The 17,166-nt window shown below is 36.8% G+C and overlaps 1 protein-coding gene and 1 pseudogene across 8 annotated transcripts in view; one reads left to right on the top strand and one right to left on the bottom strand.

Annotated features, from left to right (window-relative positions):
- Nucleotides 1-17,166, top strand: part of RNF121 (ring finger protein 121) — a 142,262-nt gene that overhangs the window by 64,563 nt on the left and 60,533 nt on the right. The window lies entirely within an intron of this gene.
- On the bottom strand, nucleotides 12,623-13,207 carry LOC143643912 (BCLAF1 and THRAP3 family member 3 pseudogene; annotated as a pseudogene).

The following is a 17,166-nucleotide window of genomic DNA, read 5'->3' as shown; positions in this document are numbered from 1 at the left end:
TTACAGTTGCATAATAGTCTATCGTATGTATATACCACAGCTTGTTTAACCACTCGTCTGTTGATGGACATTTGGGCTGTTTCCATCTCTTGGCAATTGTAAATGATGCTGCTATAAACATTGGTGTGCAAATGTCCATTTGTGTCTTTGGCCTGGCTTGTTTTTGAGCCTGGTGATGTTGGCTTCATAGAATGAATTCAGTAGTGTTCCCTCCTCTGACTATTTGGAAGAGTTTAAGCAGGAATGGTATTAATTGTTTTTGCAATGCTTGATTAAATTTTCCTGTATAGCCATCTGGTCCTGGGCTTTTCTTTGCTGGTAGTTGTTTTTTTTTTTGGTTTTTTATTTTTTATTTATTTATTTAAAACATAATAACATGCAAACACAAACATTCTCACCATATGATTATTTCATTCTTGGTATATGATCAGTAACTCATAATATTATCACATAGTTTTATATTCATCATCATGATCATTTCTTGGAACATTCGCATCAATTCAGAAAAAGAAATAAAAAGAGAAAAGAAAAAACTCATACATACCATACCCCTTACCCCTCCCTCTTATTGATTGCTAGTATTTTCATTCTTTGCTGGTAGATTTTTTTTTTACTTTTTTTTATTGCGAAATATAACATACACAAAAAAAGCAATAAATTTCCAAGTACATTTTAACAAATAGTTATAGAAACAGATTTTAAAGTTTAATATGGGTTGTAGTTCCACAAGTTTTCGTTTTTTCTTCTAGCTTCTCCAAGACACTGAAGATCAACAGAAATATCAATATAATGATTGAGTAGTCATACTCATTTGTTAAATCCTATCGTCTTTGTTTTACTTCTCCTTCTCTTTAAATAACATAGATACATAAAAGCAATAAATTTCAAAGTATATTGCAACAATTAGTTGTAGAACAGATTTCAGAGTTTGGTATGGATTACAATTCCACAATTTTAGCTTTTTATTTCTAGCTGCTCTAAGATACTGGAGGCTAAAAGAAATATCAATATAATGATTCAGCACTCATACTCATTTGTTAAACCTGACCTTCTCTTTATAACTTCACCATCACATTTGATCATTCTCCCACTCTTTAGGGGTATTTGGGCTATGCCCATTCTAACCTTTTCATGTTGGAAGGAGCTGCCAATAATATAAGATAGGGGATTGGAACTAGATGTTCTGGAAGGGCTGGCCCCTCTGCATTTCAGGACTTATCTGATCTTGGGACTCATTTGGCGGTTGATGGTTTCTAGAAAGTTATCCTAGTGCATGAAACCTTTGTAGAATCTTATATAATGCCGTAGGTATTCTTTATTGGCATGGTTTTGGTTGGGGTTTGGCAAGTTATGATAGGTAGCAATGTCTAACTGAAGCATGCATAAGAATGACCTCCAGTGTAGCCTCTCTACTCAATTTGAACTCTCTCAGCCACTGATACCATATTTGTTACATTTCTTTTCCCCGTTTTGGTCAGGATGGCATTATTGATCCCACTGTGCCAGGGCCAGGCTCATTCCTGGGAGTCATCTCCTGAACTGTCAGGGAGACGTTCATCCCTGGATGGAATGTCCCATGTAGTGGGGAGGGCAGTGGTTTCACTTGCAGAATTGGGCTTAGAAAGAGAAAGGCCACATCTGAGCAACAAAAGAGATCTTCCAGAGATGACTCTTGGACATACCTATAGGTAGGCTAAGCTTCTCCACTACGTACGTAAACTTCACAAGAGCAAGCCTCAAAATCAAGGGCGTGGTCTATTGATTTGGGTGTCCCTGGATGCACGGTATCCAGGGTTTCCCTGGTGGTAAAGTTTAATAGTTCTATAAATTTTCTCCCATTCCCTCAAGGGACTTTGCCAATACTTTTTGATTATCTGCTTAATATACTCTGAGATGTATCCAAGCATTACATTAAGGTATACAGGATTAAAGGCTCTCATTCTTATTCTGCGCTCCCTGAGTATGGATTGTTTAAATGATCTATCCAGACAAGTTGTTAGATTATGTGCTACAGAAAATTTAGGTTTTGGACATGATAAAACTTTCTCCCTTTGGTCTCAAAGAGTAGGTGAAGTTCCAGAATACAGGCAATGTCTTCTTTACCCCTGCTTTGTAGGTAGATTTTTGATTCAATCTCTTTACTTGTGATTTGTTTGTTGAGGTCTTTTTTTCTTGAGTTGGTGTAAATTCTTCTTGGCTTTCTAGGAAGTTGACCGTTTCATGTAAGTTGTGTAGTTTGTTGGTGTACAGTTGTTCATAGTAACCTCTTAGGATCTTTTTTATTTCTTTGGGGTTCTCTGTTTTTTATTTTATTTCAACTTCTCTCTTTGTGAGTCTAGCTAAGGATTTGTTCTAGCTAAGGATTTTATTGATATTCTGAAAGAACCACCTTTTGGTTTTATCAGTTCTTGCTATTGTTTTTTATTCTCCATTTCATTATTTTCTGCTCTAATCTTCTTTCCTTTGGCTTGCTTTGGGATTGGTTTGCTATTCTTTCTCCAGTTTCTTCCGTTATTCAGTTATGTTGTTGGTTTTAGCTCTTTCTTGCTTTTTAATGTAGGTGTTTACGACTATAGATATCCTTCACAGCACTGCCTTCGCTGCATCCCATAAGCTTTGATGTGTTGTGTTCTTGTTTTCATTTATCTTGAGATTTTTTTTATTACTCTTGTAATTTCTTCTTTGACCCACTGATTGTTTAAGAGTATGTTGTATAACATCCATATCTTTTTTGTATTTTCCAATTCTTTGTTTGTTAATGATTCCCAGCTTCATTCCATTATGATCAGAGACGTACTTTGTATACTTTCAGTCTTTTTAAATTTGTTGAGACCTGTTTTGTGACCCAGCATATGATCTATCCTGGAGAATGTTTCATGAGTGCTTGGGAAGAATGTATATCTTGCTGTTTTGGGGTACAGTGCTCTGTATATGTCTATTAGTTCTAATTCTTTATCTTATAATTTAGGTTCTCTTTTTCTTTATTGATCCTCTGTTTTGATGTTCTATCAATTGGAGAAAGTGGTGTGTTGAAATCTCCCACTATTAACGGTAAAGTCACCTATTGCTGTCTTCATTTTTGCCAGTGTTTGCCTCCTGTGCTTTGGGGCACCTTGATTAGGAGCATAAATATTTATTATTATTATTTCTTCTGATGAATTGCCTGTTGTATTAATATATCGTGTCCTTCTTTATCTCTTACAAATTTTTTTGCATTTAAAGTCTATTTTCTCTGATACTAGTATAGCTACCTGAGAGTTTTTTGAGGGGTAGGGTGGGAGGTGGTTTGGGTTACTTCTTGCATGGAATAACATTTTCCATCCTTTTACTTTCAACGCTTTTGTCTCTTTTTGGTCTATAATGAGTCTTTTGTAAACAGCATATGAATGAATCATATTTTAAATCCATTCTGTCAATATGCGTCTTTTGATAGTGGAGTTTGTTCCATTTATATTCAGTAAAGGCTGTACTTATTTCAGCCACTTCGTCCTTTGCTCTTTACATATCTTATTTGTTTGTTTTTAGTCTCTCTTTTCCTTTATTGCAGCCTCATTTTCTGAATAGTTGATATTTTCTGATATATCTCACTAATCTCTTTCTCATTTCTTTCTCTCTGTGTATGTGTGTGTGTGTGTGTGTGTGTGTGTGTGTGTGTGTGTATATATATATATATATATATATATAACACAATAATAACTTAGCTTTATTATGATGTGTCCGTTCAGAGGACACTGTTTTCTTGGATTTTGTCGCAAGGGGATTAAAAGCTAGAGATTTAAAGCGAAATAAGAAGTGCAACCTAATGTATGCATGTTTACTAGAAAGCGTCCATACTTTTGTGGTAACTAAAAAATCAGAAGCAAACAATTTATAAAATGTGGCTCTAATTCCCTACTTAAATGTTTACATATAGAAGCAATGTAATCTAATATGTTGCAGGTAAAGCAGAGGAGAAATCTTTTATGATAACTGGTGACCACAGTATCACAGCTGAAAGGTACAAATATTGAATAGGTCTAAGACTACATATTATATATATTAGTCTAGAAATGTTAAACTTAATTTTTTTCCATTTGCACAGGGGTAATGCACTGTATTAAATATGTAAGGTCTTATTATCTACATGGGTTTGATTACAGAAACTAATAAAGCATTCTCTAAATAATGAAAAAGAAAAAGACTGCATACATGGAACAACATTATAGTTAGAATTCATTGAGAAATGAAGCCAGCAATTCCAGTATGAAGCTATTTTTCATTGTTTTTTTTTTTTACATGGGCAGGCATCGGGAATCGAACCCGGGTCCTCGGGCATGGCAGGCAAGCATTCTTACCTGCTGAGCCACTGTGGCCCGCCCTATTTTTCATTCTTAATGCTGCTCTCCAGTTTTGTTATATTGTTATACAACAGGTATCATTAGCTTTCTTCCTTCAAGTACTGGTGTCAGGCAGGAACCCTTAAAGAACTGGCATTGATTGAATCTTTTTGAAACCTAACAAATAATAGGTTCTCTTCATTCCTTTCTTCCTTCTTCCGATTTACAGGATACCTAATGAAATATTATGTGAATACAAACTAGTGACTACATTAAGACGTTAAGTTGAGTATGTATAAAAGGAAGAGAATGTTAGAAGACATATGTATGTTTATCAGCTTTTCTCAAGAAAAAATATCCACATTCTAAGGGCTCTTAAAAATGTGGAAAACTTGCCCTGTTATTACGGATTTTTAGAACACCTCTAACTATACACAAAATAAGACAAATAATACCTATAAATTTAAGGATGTGTTTAAAAGTATAAAGCAGGGGCTTTTGTCCCTTTCCTCCACTCCATAGTTAAGCTACTCCTTTTTGCATTCTTCAGTGGTCTCTGTGAAATTGAAGTTGTTGTTCATAATGGCAGCATTTGCAGTTTCTACTCCCTCCGTCCCCTTTGCTTCATTGGTGTGGTGAGGACCTTTGTGATGAAATGTACTGAATGAGGAACACCAAGATGCAGAGAGTGGTGAAAATCACCACAGCAGTGACCCCTCCAATGATAGTCAATGATACACTCCATTTCTTATAGCTTGGCCTTGTCCTGGATTATATGGGAAATTAGTACTGGCTGAGATCAAGTGGTCTAAGTGCCAGTGGTCCATAGCTGCTGATATGGGTAGAATGGTCAGCGGGGAGGCCCCACAGTGGGACTCCACCAGCCTGCCTGGGATAGGAATGTGAGTGGAGGCATTTATTTGCCTCAAGTCAGCCTTGAGAGGGGTGATCTGGTTGAACTGTACTCTGGGAAAGACACCCAGTGAATCCCAGAGTGTTGTATTTGTGAATCTTTTGGTGTCACTCTTCCCTGTTTCTTCCTGATACATGGCATATTGCTGAAACTAACACCACCCTTTTGGTTCTGATGGATTTTTCTCCTTGTTTCTGATGCTCCCTTGACAATATTGAATACCGATCCTGCTCAGCCCTCCTGCTAAATTATGATTATGACTTGTACCTCTTTCTTATTTTTTAAATGAAGAATTTTGAAGAAGAGGAAAAGAGTTCCTGTAGCTTGTACTTGGGCATTTTCCTTTTTTCAGAGTCCAGACTCTGCAATTCAGAGGTTTACAGAATCCCTGTTAGTATCTGATGGAAATTTTTGAAGTGAGAATGCTTTTCCAACTCATTCACAAACATACATATATTTTTATGACTCACTATCTCCTCCCAACTTGTAAACACTCAGATCAGAGGGTTAGTTCAAGTAAAGGCATTTTAAATACTGTTTCAGTTAATATAACCATGCACTGTTATACCAGCTAAATCAGTAAATGTCCTTTTACCTTCTGCCCCAAGGTTTCAGATCTATCTAGCAGAATAAATATGAACAGAGTACTAGACCTTGGCTGACCTCAATTCTCACTGTCTGTTTCTGTATATTTTAAAAATATTTTTCTTTGTGGTTACTGTGGGGTTTCTATTATACAACCTCCATCTACAGCCTACTAATTTGAAAAGATACCAATTTCACTTCATTAGCATATATATTCTCTGTTCCCATATTCCTGTTTCCCCTCTTTGTATTCTTTTTGTCCTACCTTATCTCTTTATAATTTAGGTATCCATTATCAGGAAATATGCCTTTATTTATTTATTTTTTTTGATGTGGGCAGGCAGCACCGGGAATTGAACCCGGGTCCTCTGGCATGGCAGGCACGCATTCTTGCCTGCTGAGCCACCGTGGCCCACCCAATATGCCCTTTTCTTGTTCAATTGTATCCTTATTCACAGGAATTAAAGAGGAGAGTTGTATAGGGAGACTACTAGTACTATTGGATTTTGCACTTGCCCTTTTAGTTACCTTTACTGAAGATTTTCATTTTTTCACAGTACTCCGAGTCCCTCTCTCCTTTCTTTTCCTTTCAACCTGCAGAACTCCATTTGGTAATTCTTGTAGGGCAGTTCTTTTGTTGTAAACTTTCTCAGTTTCTGTTTATCTGTGATTGTTTCAAACTCTCCCTCATTTTTAACAGATAGTTTTGCTGGATAAAGAATTTTTGTCTGGCAGTTTTTCTCTTTCAGCACCTGAAGTATATCACACTGCTGCTTTCTCCATGCTTTCTGATGAACAGCTGACACTTTGCCTATTTTGAGGATCCCTTATATGTGACAAATCGCTTTTTTCTTGCTGCTTTCAGAATTTTCCATTTACGTTTGGTGTTTGACATTCTGATTAATGTGTATCTCAGAGTAGGTCTAATAGGGTTTATACTATTTGGAGTAAGTTGTGATACTTTGACATATATATTTATTTATGTCTTTAAGAGTTGAGAAATTTTTGGCCATAATTTCCTCAGATATTCATTCTGCCCCATTTCTCTTCTTTTCTCCTTCTGGGACACCCTTGATGCCTGTATTTATGAGCTTCATGCTTTTGCTCAAACCCTGAGAAATGGTTGAATTTTTTCTGTTTTCTCTATCTGTTCTTCTGACTGTATGAACCAGTTCCCTAGTTCATTCTTCTGCCTGCTCATATTTGTTGTTGTATGCCTCCACTGTGTGTGTATGTGTGTATTTTTTTTTTTTTTGGCAATGGCAGACTCTGGGAATTGAACCTGGGTCTCTGGCATGGCAGGCAAGAATTCTGCCACTGAGCCACCATTGCACTGCCCTGCCTCTAGTATATTTTAAATCTCCATTATTGTACCTTTCATCCCCGTGATTTCTGTTATGTGTCTTTTTAAATTTTCAATTCTTTATGTTCATATATCTACCTAATATCCTTTAGTTCTATATCCATATTTTCCATCATAACCTTGAATTGATTTAGGAGATTTATTTGAGCTTCTTTGACTAGTTTCAAATTTTGTTCCCTTGACTGAGCTCTGTCTTCCTGTTTCTTAGTATGGCTTGTAAATTTTTTTTTCATCACATAGTTGTATATTCATTATCATGATCATTTCTTAGAACATTTGCATCAATTCAGGAAAATAAATAAAGAGAAAACAGAAAAAAATTCATACATACCATATCCCTTACCCCTCCCTTTCATTGATCACTAGAATTTCAATCTACTAAATTTATTTTAACATTTGTTCCCCTTATTGTTTATTTTTAATCCATATGTTTTACTCGTCTGTTGATAAGGTAGATAAAAGGAGCAACAGGCACAAGGTTTTCACAATCACACAGTCACATTGTGAAAGCTATATCATTATACGGTCATCTTCAAGAAACATGGCTACTGGAACACAGCTCCACATTGAAAACATGTTCTTTTAAAAAAGGGGAAAAGAAAAAGAAAAAAGAATATTAGCAGAAAAAATGAAAACCCAGGTAGATAAGAAGTTAGCCTGCCTGCACTTAACTGTGTCCACCACACCTGAGCCTGTGCCTCCCCTTTCCCCCCCTCCCCAATAACCGTGATTCTTGCAGGTGATTGTGTAACTATAGAGCTTTTAAGGTATGACTGTGTGACTGTGTAAACCTTGTGACTGACACTCCCTTTATCCAGTGTATGAACAGATGAGTAAGAAAGGAAAAAGACAAAAAATAAATAAACAATGGGGGGTTATAGGAGGAATGGGATGTTTTGGGTTTTCTTTTTTACTTTTATGCTTATTTTTATTCTTATTTTTTATGGAGTAATGAAAATGTTTAAAAATTGATTGTGATGATGAATGCAGGGCTATATATGATGTAACTGTGAACCACTGATTGTACACTTTGGATGATTATATGGTATGTATAATAAAAAAAACATAGGCTTTTCTGGGGCACATAATAGATACAAAACAGCAGAGCTAATCCAGCTGCTATTTACTGAGTGCCTTATAATGTGCCAGGCATTTTGCTGAGGTGTAGGTAGTATATTTATTTGCCCTTGTATGAATGTAGAAAACAAGGTTCAAAGAAATTAACTGAGCTGTACTCAACCAATGATTGGAAGAGTCAGGATTCACATCTAGTTCATCTTATTCCCGTGCTTACTCTACTCCTCTGTGTTGTATATTTATTTGTTCATTCAACAGATATTCTTGCATCCTTTATAGCCTTGTGCTGATGTTGTGTTCAATTAATGCTGCCTCCTTCATGGAGAAACCATTTTGAGAAACACCTTAACATTATCATATAAAGTTGAATATTCAAAATCTCTATGAGTCAGGATTTTAACTTCTAGATATGTACCAAGAGAAAATTTTTCACATGTATCCTAGAAGTCATAATATTAGAGTTTTCATAGCAGCCCTAATTTATAATAGCAAAAGCCTGTATGTGATTTAGTACCTATATATAGGTGAATAGAATAGATAATTTAGGTGTTATATTTACCTAGTGCAGTATTACATAACGTTTAAGATAAGAAATATGACATATAAACATATAACAATAACATAAAAATAATTAACAATGACAGCTACAAATAACAGTTCAGATGTATCTTAGCAATGTAATATTGAGTGAAAAGAGTAAGACCAAGATGACTGTATAGAACTTGATACCATTTGTATGGTTAAAAATAACTAAAACTAAACAATATGTCTTAACTATATGTGTGTGTGTGTGTGGTAAGACTGTATTTTTAAAAGCATGAGAATTATAAAATCAATATTCAGAAAAAGAAATCAATATTCAGGGTAGTGCTGACCTTGAATGGGAGGGAGACTAGAGGAAAGGATAAGGAGGAACACATAGCTGAATAGAAGTAATTTTAAATTTTCTTGCTGGTTGATTGGTAGGTTCAGTACTGTTCTAGTCTGCCAAAGCTGCCAGAATGCAACACACCAGAGATGGATTGCCTTTTAATAAAAGAGGATTTATTTAGTTAAAAAGATATAGTTCTTCAGAGGAAAGGTATCTAACTTTCATTTGAGGTTCTCTCTTACACAGGAACGCATAGGGCGATCTCTGCTGGCCTCTCCAAACTTCTGGGTTCCAACAGCTTTTCCCAGGTTGATTCCTTCCTGCATCTTCAAAGGTCTGGGCTGAGCTGTAAGTGCTGAGAGAGATATGCTTAGCTGCTTGGGCTGTGCTGCACTGAGTTCTCTCTTTTAAGCTTCCCATGAATGAAATTAAGCATTGCTCATTGTGGAAGGCACGCCCCTTAGAGACTGCATATGTATGTAATCAGTCATAGATGAGTTTCCCAGCTAATGATTCAAATCCACGGCAACAGAACTAGGCACTACCATTTGGCCAAGTTGGCACCTGAATTTACCATAAATACTTGTCTTCTTATTAAAACATAATTAAAAGAGGTCTATGTATGGACCATTGATGAGAGTGTTCAACAACCAAGAATTCTGATTACTTCATTTTTTCTGTGCCTCTGAGGTCCAAAAATAAAGGCAAGAATGAAAGAAACCTATAAGACAGGGGCTCAGATTGCTAGATGTTGATATACCATGATACAAATAGACCAACCAAAGGAACAAAATGAAGATGTCAGTGATAAATCTGTATATGATGGAAAGCTTATATATAATAAAGTTATAATCACCAATCAAGGAAGAAAATATTCTCTGTTAAATAGATTGTGTTGAGAAAACTGGCTCACCATATGGAGAAAACTTTAAATTAGACTCATATAACATTTTATAAGGGGGGATTCAAGATAAAATAAAAACACTAGTTATGAGAGGTAACATTATGAAGTTAATAGGCAAGTAGAGAAAAGATGTGATGAGTTTGATTACAATAAAATTAAGGATTATTGTTCCATAAATGATAGTATAGGCAAAATTAATTGATAACACAATGGGAAAAGAGATTAGTGATGTCTAAAATTGACAGTAGATTATACTAGAGTATACAAAGGAACTCCTACAAATCAACAAGTAAAAGACAGCAACTGCAATGAAAAATGGGCAAAGGATATGAATATTTTACAGAAGAAATCCAGTAGGCCATCAGGTATGAGAAGACATGCTCAAAGTCATTAGTAATCAGAGAACTGTACATTTAAACAGCAATGAGAGTTTACTTTACATCTGCAAGATTTGCAAAACATAGAAAGCTAGATAATGCTAAGTGTTGGCAGAGATCAGAAGCTATAGGAACTTTTGGGCACTCTTTGAGGGAGCAAAGAGTGTTGCAGCCATTCTGGAGAACAGTGTGACACTACTCAGACAGAATATAGACATACCCTATAACGTATTTTAAAGGAACTTTTGTAAGAGGGTGTTCATTGCAGTGTTAATTGTGGCAGTGAGAAGTTGGAGGCAGTCTGTCTCTGAGAGAATAATAGGTAGAATTTGGTGGATGTAAATCATAATACTATGTTAGAGTTAAAAGCAATAATACAATACAGTAGGTGTGCCCACAGTAACTTGAATTGAGTGGATCTTAAAAGCATAGCACTGAGTGAGAAAAAAATAAGAAACAGAAAGATATATAACACAATGCCAATAAATTAAAAATACACACATGGAAAAACAAAACAAATTGCAAAGAGGTACGAACAAAAAAAAAGTGTATTAAACACATAAGAATGTCTATGTTGGAAAGTAATGAGGAATCACACACAAAAAACAAATTCCCAGTGAAAGTTGTATAGGAGAGAGGCAGTGGGATTGATATTGAGTGGTAGAATCATGAATTGTTTGAGATTAGGCATCACAGCTCTCAAAAAAATATTTCTTATGCTGTGCCAAGAAATGGAATTAATTGATAAGGCTCTGTTTTCTCCTAAAGTGAATGAAGTTTCTGTTCATTACTAGTGTATAGTAGGTTGGCAGCCTAGCCTCATAGGTATCTGTGACCATCAAATGGAAAATCCATTAGCTGTGTTCTAGCTCAGGGTTTCTCATCAACAGAACTGTTGATATTTTGAGCTGGATACTTCTTTGTTTTTATGAGTGTCTTCCCTGTGCACTGTATGATATTTAGAGGCCCTGGCCTCTACCTACTAGAATTTGGTAGCACCCTCCCCAGTTTTGTGACAACCAGAGCTGTCTCCAGACATTGTCAGATGTCCCTGGGAAACAAAATCACTCCTAGTTAAGAATTGCTGTCCTAGATTCTAGAATCTGGAGCAGCATGGTATGTTGCCACACTTGAGACTGATTTTGAATTGGTATACCAACCCCACTGGTTGCACTGTGAAAAGTATTAAACTTCATTTTGTAACTTCAGAGCTCAAGTCTAGCCTTAAGGTTATAAGAAAAAAGACACTTAGTCTAAATTAACTGTCATTTGGAGTAAGAGATCCAACTTTTTGCCTATAGCTAAATGTCAGATACTGTTCTGTATAGTAATAGCAATAACATAACACCGTAAATTTTTTTTTCAAAGCAGCATAATTTTTATTTGAATGAGTAAAGATAATGCAGTCTTTTTTAGATTGTTTAAAGGGTTCTTTGACTATTCCATCTTCAGTCTGTCTCCCTCTTCCAACATTAAAACAATCCAATTCTCTATTTACAGGGCCTTTCTGAGCACGGTATTTGCTATCTCCTTTAGAGTACTTCTGAATTCTTTGATCAGAAAAGTTCAGGTTCCTATCTGAGGGCTTATGATGTCTGTGGCGATAGTTGTAGGATATCTTATTTTTTGAATTGGTTTCCTAGTGTTCTTTTTCAGCATTATCAGTAATAGTCGGGTCCAAAGTTCCTCTGATCATTCTTTCCTTGGTAAGGTGGAAGAGAATGCTTGGGCTTCCACTTTGGGTTCCTGGCATGCTCTCAGTTTTCACACCTCTCCTTGTCTTTAGGTTTTTTTGATTTATGTCCATATTTTCTGAAATCACGATCCTCAGGGATACCTGTGTTGATATAAAGCAGTTTACACTTGTACTAGAGAGAAGAAAGTGAGAATCTATATGTATAGAATGTTGGACAGCATGGCTTTAAGCGCAGAACGCAGTGGCAAGTTAACTGGTAATCCCTCAAGCCAATTCATAGAGGCACAATGTAGTTAAAGAGGAAAATACCATCTCTTTTCTATATTCTAGCCATCAACATAATTTACTATAAAAATAAATATTTCACTACTACCAATAGACCATAACTAAATTATATTGCTTTTTATCTTTGTAGACAAAAGCTTTTCAAGGTGGTTGCTTCAACCATAAAGTAAATCGATTTTTTTCACTCAAGGCTTTATACCAAATTACCCAGATTTAATGTTTTCCTGTAGCTCTTCTAAAAAGAGCTCCTTGTGTCAAAGTCTTCAAAGCCTCTTCTAGGTGATGAGAATAGTTTTCTTCATGAATCCTCTGGTACCTCAACTCATCTTCATTCCACTTTCCTTGAAATCTGAAAGAATCTGCTATTGACTTCTGAGGTGGTTTCTCTCCTTTTCCACTTCTTCTAACTCTGTAGTCATCAGGAATATATCTTGCTTGCATTTTCTGGAGATAACAATTCCTCTCATGCTCTTTGTAGGGTATACTTTCTGAATATTTGGGCATGTACTGAACTCTTCTATTATCTTCCACTCGTCCTGGTGAATATATTCAGTGAGGCTAATAAGTATATGAATTTTCTAAAGATTTCTTCTTATGATTGGGGAAGGTGGTCTATGTTCATAAGATTGATAATTTAGATTTCCATGAGAAGAAATCATTGGTTTACTCTGTCCATGTTTCTCATATTTTTCACTGTCCATTCTCCAAACAATAGGTCTTTTTGGATCCTTCCTATATTCAGTCATAATGCCTGATTTCTAGATACTGGTGATAAAGACCTGAGTTTCCACCTAGGGGGTCTAGACCGTGACAGTGCCATCCTTTGTCATGTGAGCAATATCCACTCTTCACTCTTCAGAAAGATGACCCTGTGGAGACTGCCCGTCGCTTGCTCAGTCAGCAGGACTGGAGAGAATAGTTGACATCCTGCATCACATCTAAAATTGCCATCTAGCTCAGCAGGCAAGAATGCTTGCCTGCCATGCCAGAGAACCTGTGTTCGATTCCCGGTGCCTGCCCATGTATAAAAAAAAAAAAAAAAAAAGAGTAAAATTGCCATCTAAATTTAGAAAGTAGCTTTTATTCCCTCTAGCTCTCTGGGCAATCTGTAGTTTTGTAATACAGGATAAAGGGCAGTTTTTGCTATTCAATCTTGACGTTACCAGAGGAAGGTTCCAGGTCAGGGTGGGAGCATTACAGCAGAAGGAAAAAGCAGGGGCTTCTCGACTCAGGTCCCACTGGTGATACATCTGGAGTCGCCTAAGGGACAAGGGCACAGTCCCTGGACATTGCCATCCCATGCCATGGCAGATGCTGTCTCCGTCATCTAGCATCCCCAGCCTCTCCATGGTTTTCCTACAAACTCAGTGAATGCTTGGGAGGCAGGGCTTGAGACAAGACAGAAAGTCTGATTTGGAAACCTGACCCAAGATAAACTTGCTTTTTGATCTCTTCCTTGCTTGGTTTTCATCATCTCTTTAGGGAATCTAATATTACTTACTCCTTAGCTCCTTCAGGGATGTTAGAGGAGGAATAAGTTTATGTCTGAAAAATATTTATCCTATTTTTAATGATCTCCAAGGAGAAACTTTCATTATCTCTATTACCAAATACAGTATCTTTTCAAATCCCCACATCCCAAACTGTTTTCCCCCTTTGGAATAGGTAAGTGGCAAAGTCCCCTACCTGGATGTCTTTCTTTTTTAAATCATTATATATTTTTTCCACTTGTCTTTTAGATACTGTATGAGGTAAAAAGTAGAGTTACAAATAAAAAATACAATAGTATTGGCATTTATATTTACCCATGTCATTATCTCTGTTGGAGATCTTTATTTCTTCATATGGCTTCAGGCAATTGTCTAATGTCTTTTTCCTTTTTTTTTTTTTATAATTCTTTAGTTTTTTACTTTTTTAAGTGTCTTTTCCTTGTAACCTGCAGAACTCCCTCTAGCATTTCTTGTAGGGCTGGTCTAGTGCTAATGAAGTTCCTCAGCTTTTATTTGCCTGGGAATGTCTTAATCCTACCCTCATTTTTTTTTTTTTTTAACATTTTTAAATAGTGAAATATATGTACAGAAAAGTAATAAATTTCAAAGTATAGCTTAACGAGTAGTTATAGAGAAATTTCAAAGTATAGTACAGGTTACAGTTTCATAATTTCAGGTATTTCCTTCTGGCTGTTCTCATTTACCAGAAACTAGAAAGAAATACCTATATAATGATTTAGTAGTCATGATCATTTGTTAAATCTTAACTTCCCTTTTACAGCTCCTCCCTGTCATTTGGTCATTCTCTCAATCTTCAGGGATATTTGAGCAATGATTATTCCAACTTTTTTATGTTGTAAAGGGATGTCACCATGATGGGGTAGGGAAATGTAACTGCGTGATATTCTGGGAGAGATTGGTACTTGTAAGTTTCAGGGTTTATCTGGCATAGGAAAAATCTGGAGGTTTTAAGTGTCTGAAAAATAAACTTAAGTAAAACTTTCATAGGGTCTTAAATAGAGCTCTGGATTCTCTCTAAGGTTTTCAAGAATACTGTCAATTAGGGCTTGGCATACCACGGTAATTTATAGTATTTGGCTGAAACTTGCAAAAGAGTAACTTCCAGAATGATCTTTCAATTCTATTTGAAATTTCTTAGCCACTGAAACCTTATTTTGTTACATTTCTTTTCTTACTTTTGGTCAAGCAAGCATTCTTGATTCATGATACCAAGGCCAGGCTCATCCCTGAGAGTCATGCCCTACGTTGCCAGGGAGACTTACATATGTGAATGTCATGTCCCATGTAATAAGTTTATTTGCAGAGTTTGACTTAGAGACTACATCTGAGCAACAAAAGAGATTCTCTGGGGATGGCTCTTAAATGTTTTATAAGTAGGCTTAGCTTACAATTGTAGAAATAAATTTCATAAGGGCCAACCTCAAGATTGAGAGCTTGGCGTATTAAATTGGGAGTCCTCAGTGCTTGAGAGAATATCAGGAATGCTCCAGATGGGGAAGTTTACTAGTTCCATATTTCTCCAGTTCCTCAAGGGACTTAACAAATTCTTTTATTATCTGCCTAAAATACTCTGGACTGTATTGTGGTATTATGTTAAGCTATACAGAATCATCAGATCTCATTCTCTGTTCTAGGCTCCATATATTTAGATTGTTTAAATAAACTGGCCAGACTGGTAAGTTAGATAGTATGCTATAGAAATTTAAATTTTGAACAGAATAAACATCTCTTCCTTTGGTCTCACACAGAATTGAAGTTTTAAAATACAGATAATGCCATCCTTTGTGAATATATATATATATATCCACAATATATATATATAAATATATATATATATATATTTAACTTTTTTATTGTATAGTATAACATATATACAAAGTAAAGGGAAAAAAAAGCAATAGTTTTCAAACCACTCTTCAGCAGGTAGTTATAGGACAGATCCCAGAGTTTGTCATGGGCTACCGTATGATCCTCTTAGATTTTTCCTTCTAGCTTCTCCAGAATATAGGAGGCTAGAGGGCTTAAATAATTTTTTATCATCAGAATTGACTTTTTTTCTTCCTTTTTTGTGAAAAATAACATATACACTGTATTAGTTAGGGTTCTCTAGAGAAACAGAAACAACAGGGAACACTTGCAAATATAAAATTTATAAAAGTGTCTCACGTGACCGCAGGAACTGCAGAGTCCAAAATCCACAGGGCAGGCTGCGAAGCCGACGACTCCGATGGATGGCCTGGATGAACTCCACAGGAGAGGCTTACCAGCCAAAGCAGGACTGAAACCTTTCTCTTCTGAGTCCTCCTTAAAAGGCTTCCCATGATTAGATTTAGCATCACTAATTGCAGAAGACACTCCCCTTTGGCTGATTACAAATGGAATCAGCTGTGGATGCAGCTGACGTGATCATGACCTAATCCTATGAAATGTCCTCATTGCAACAGACAGGCCAACACTTGCCCAATCAGATAAACAGGTGACATGTGTCCCTAACCATGACCCATGACATACACAAAAAAGCAAAAAATTTCAAAGCACAACACCACAATTAGTTGTAGAACATACTTCAGACTTTGACATGGTTTACAATTTCATGATTTTGGGTTTTTACTTCTAGCTGTTCTAAAATACTGGAGACTAGAATAGATATCAATTTAATGATTCAGCATTCATATTCATTTGTTAAACCCTATCTTCTCTATCTTTGATCTTTCCATCCCTCTCTTTACTAAATTTTTCATATTGGAAGGGTCGGTCACTAATTTGGGGTAAGAAGATAGAACTGTGGTGGAGAGGGCCAAGATGGCGACTTAGTAAGGTACGAGTGTCTTAGTTCCTCCTCCAGAGCAACTACTAGGTGACCAGAAACAGTGCAGAACAGCTCCCAGGGCCACGGCAGGGACCGGACACACAGCGTACCCCAGTCTGGACTGGCTGGACCAGATGCAAGACGCCGCTGCGGTGAGCTCCCCAAGGGGCGTGTGCTTCCCTGGGCCGCGGCAGCTGGCGGTCGGCACCCCTCCTTCCCTCCTTCCCGGACTGGCTGAGAGTCTTGGAGAGGCAAGTTCCCCAAAATGCGGGGGGGCGGCGGTCGGCACCCCTCTCTCGTGGGCGGCTTCCCAGACCGGCTGCGAGCCTCGGATCAGTGAGTTCCCCAGGCCGCGGCAACCGGTGCCCCTCCCCCACAGGCGGCTGCCCGGAGGGAGAGGAGGGAGTCTCCGACAGTGGCAGGGACTGGGTCCAACCAAACACCAATAGTGGCATTAAT

Source organism: Tamandua tetradactyla, chromosome 8 (assembly GCF_023851605.1).
Source record: "Tamandua tetradactyla isolate mTamTet1 chromosome 8, mTamTet1.pri, whole genome shotgun sequence".
NCBI classification, from domain to species: domain Eukaryota; kingdom Metazoa; phylum Chordata; class Mammalia; order Pilosa; family Myrmecophagidae; genus Tamandua; species Tamandua tetradactyla.
This window is presented reverse-complemented; position numbering and strand designations above follow the sequence as displayed.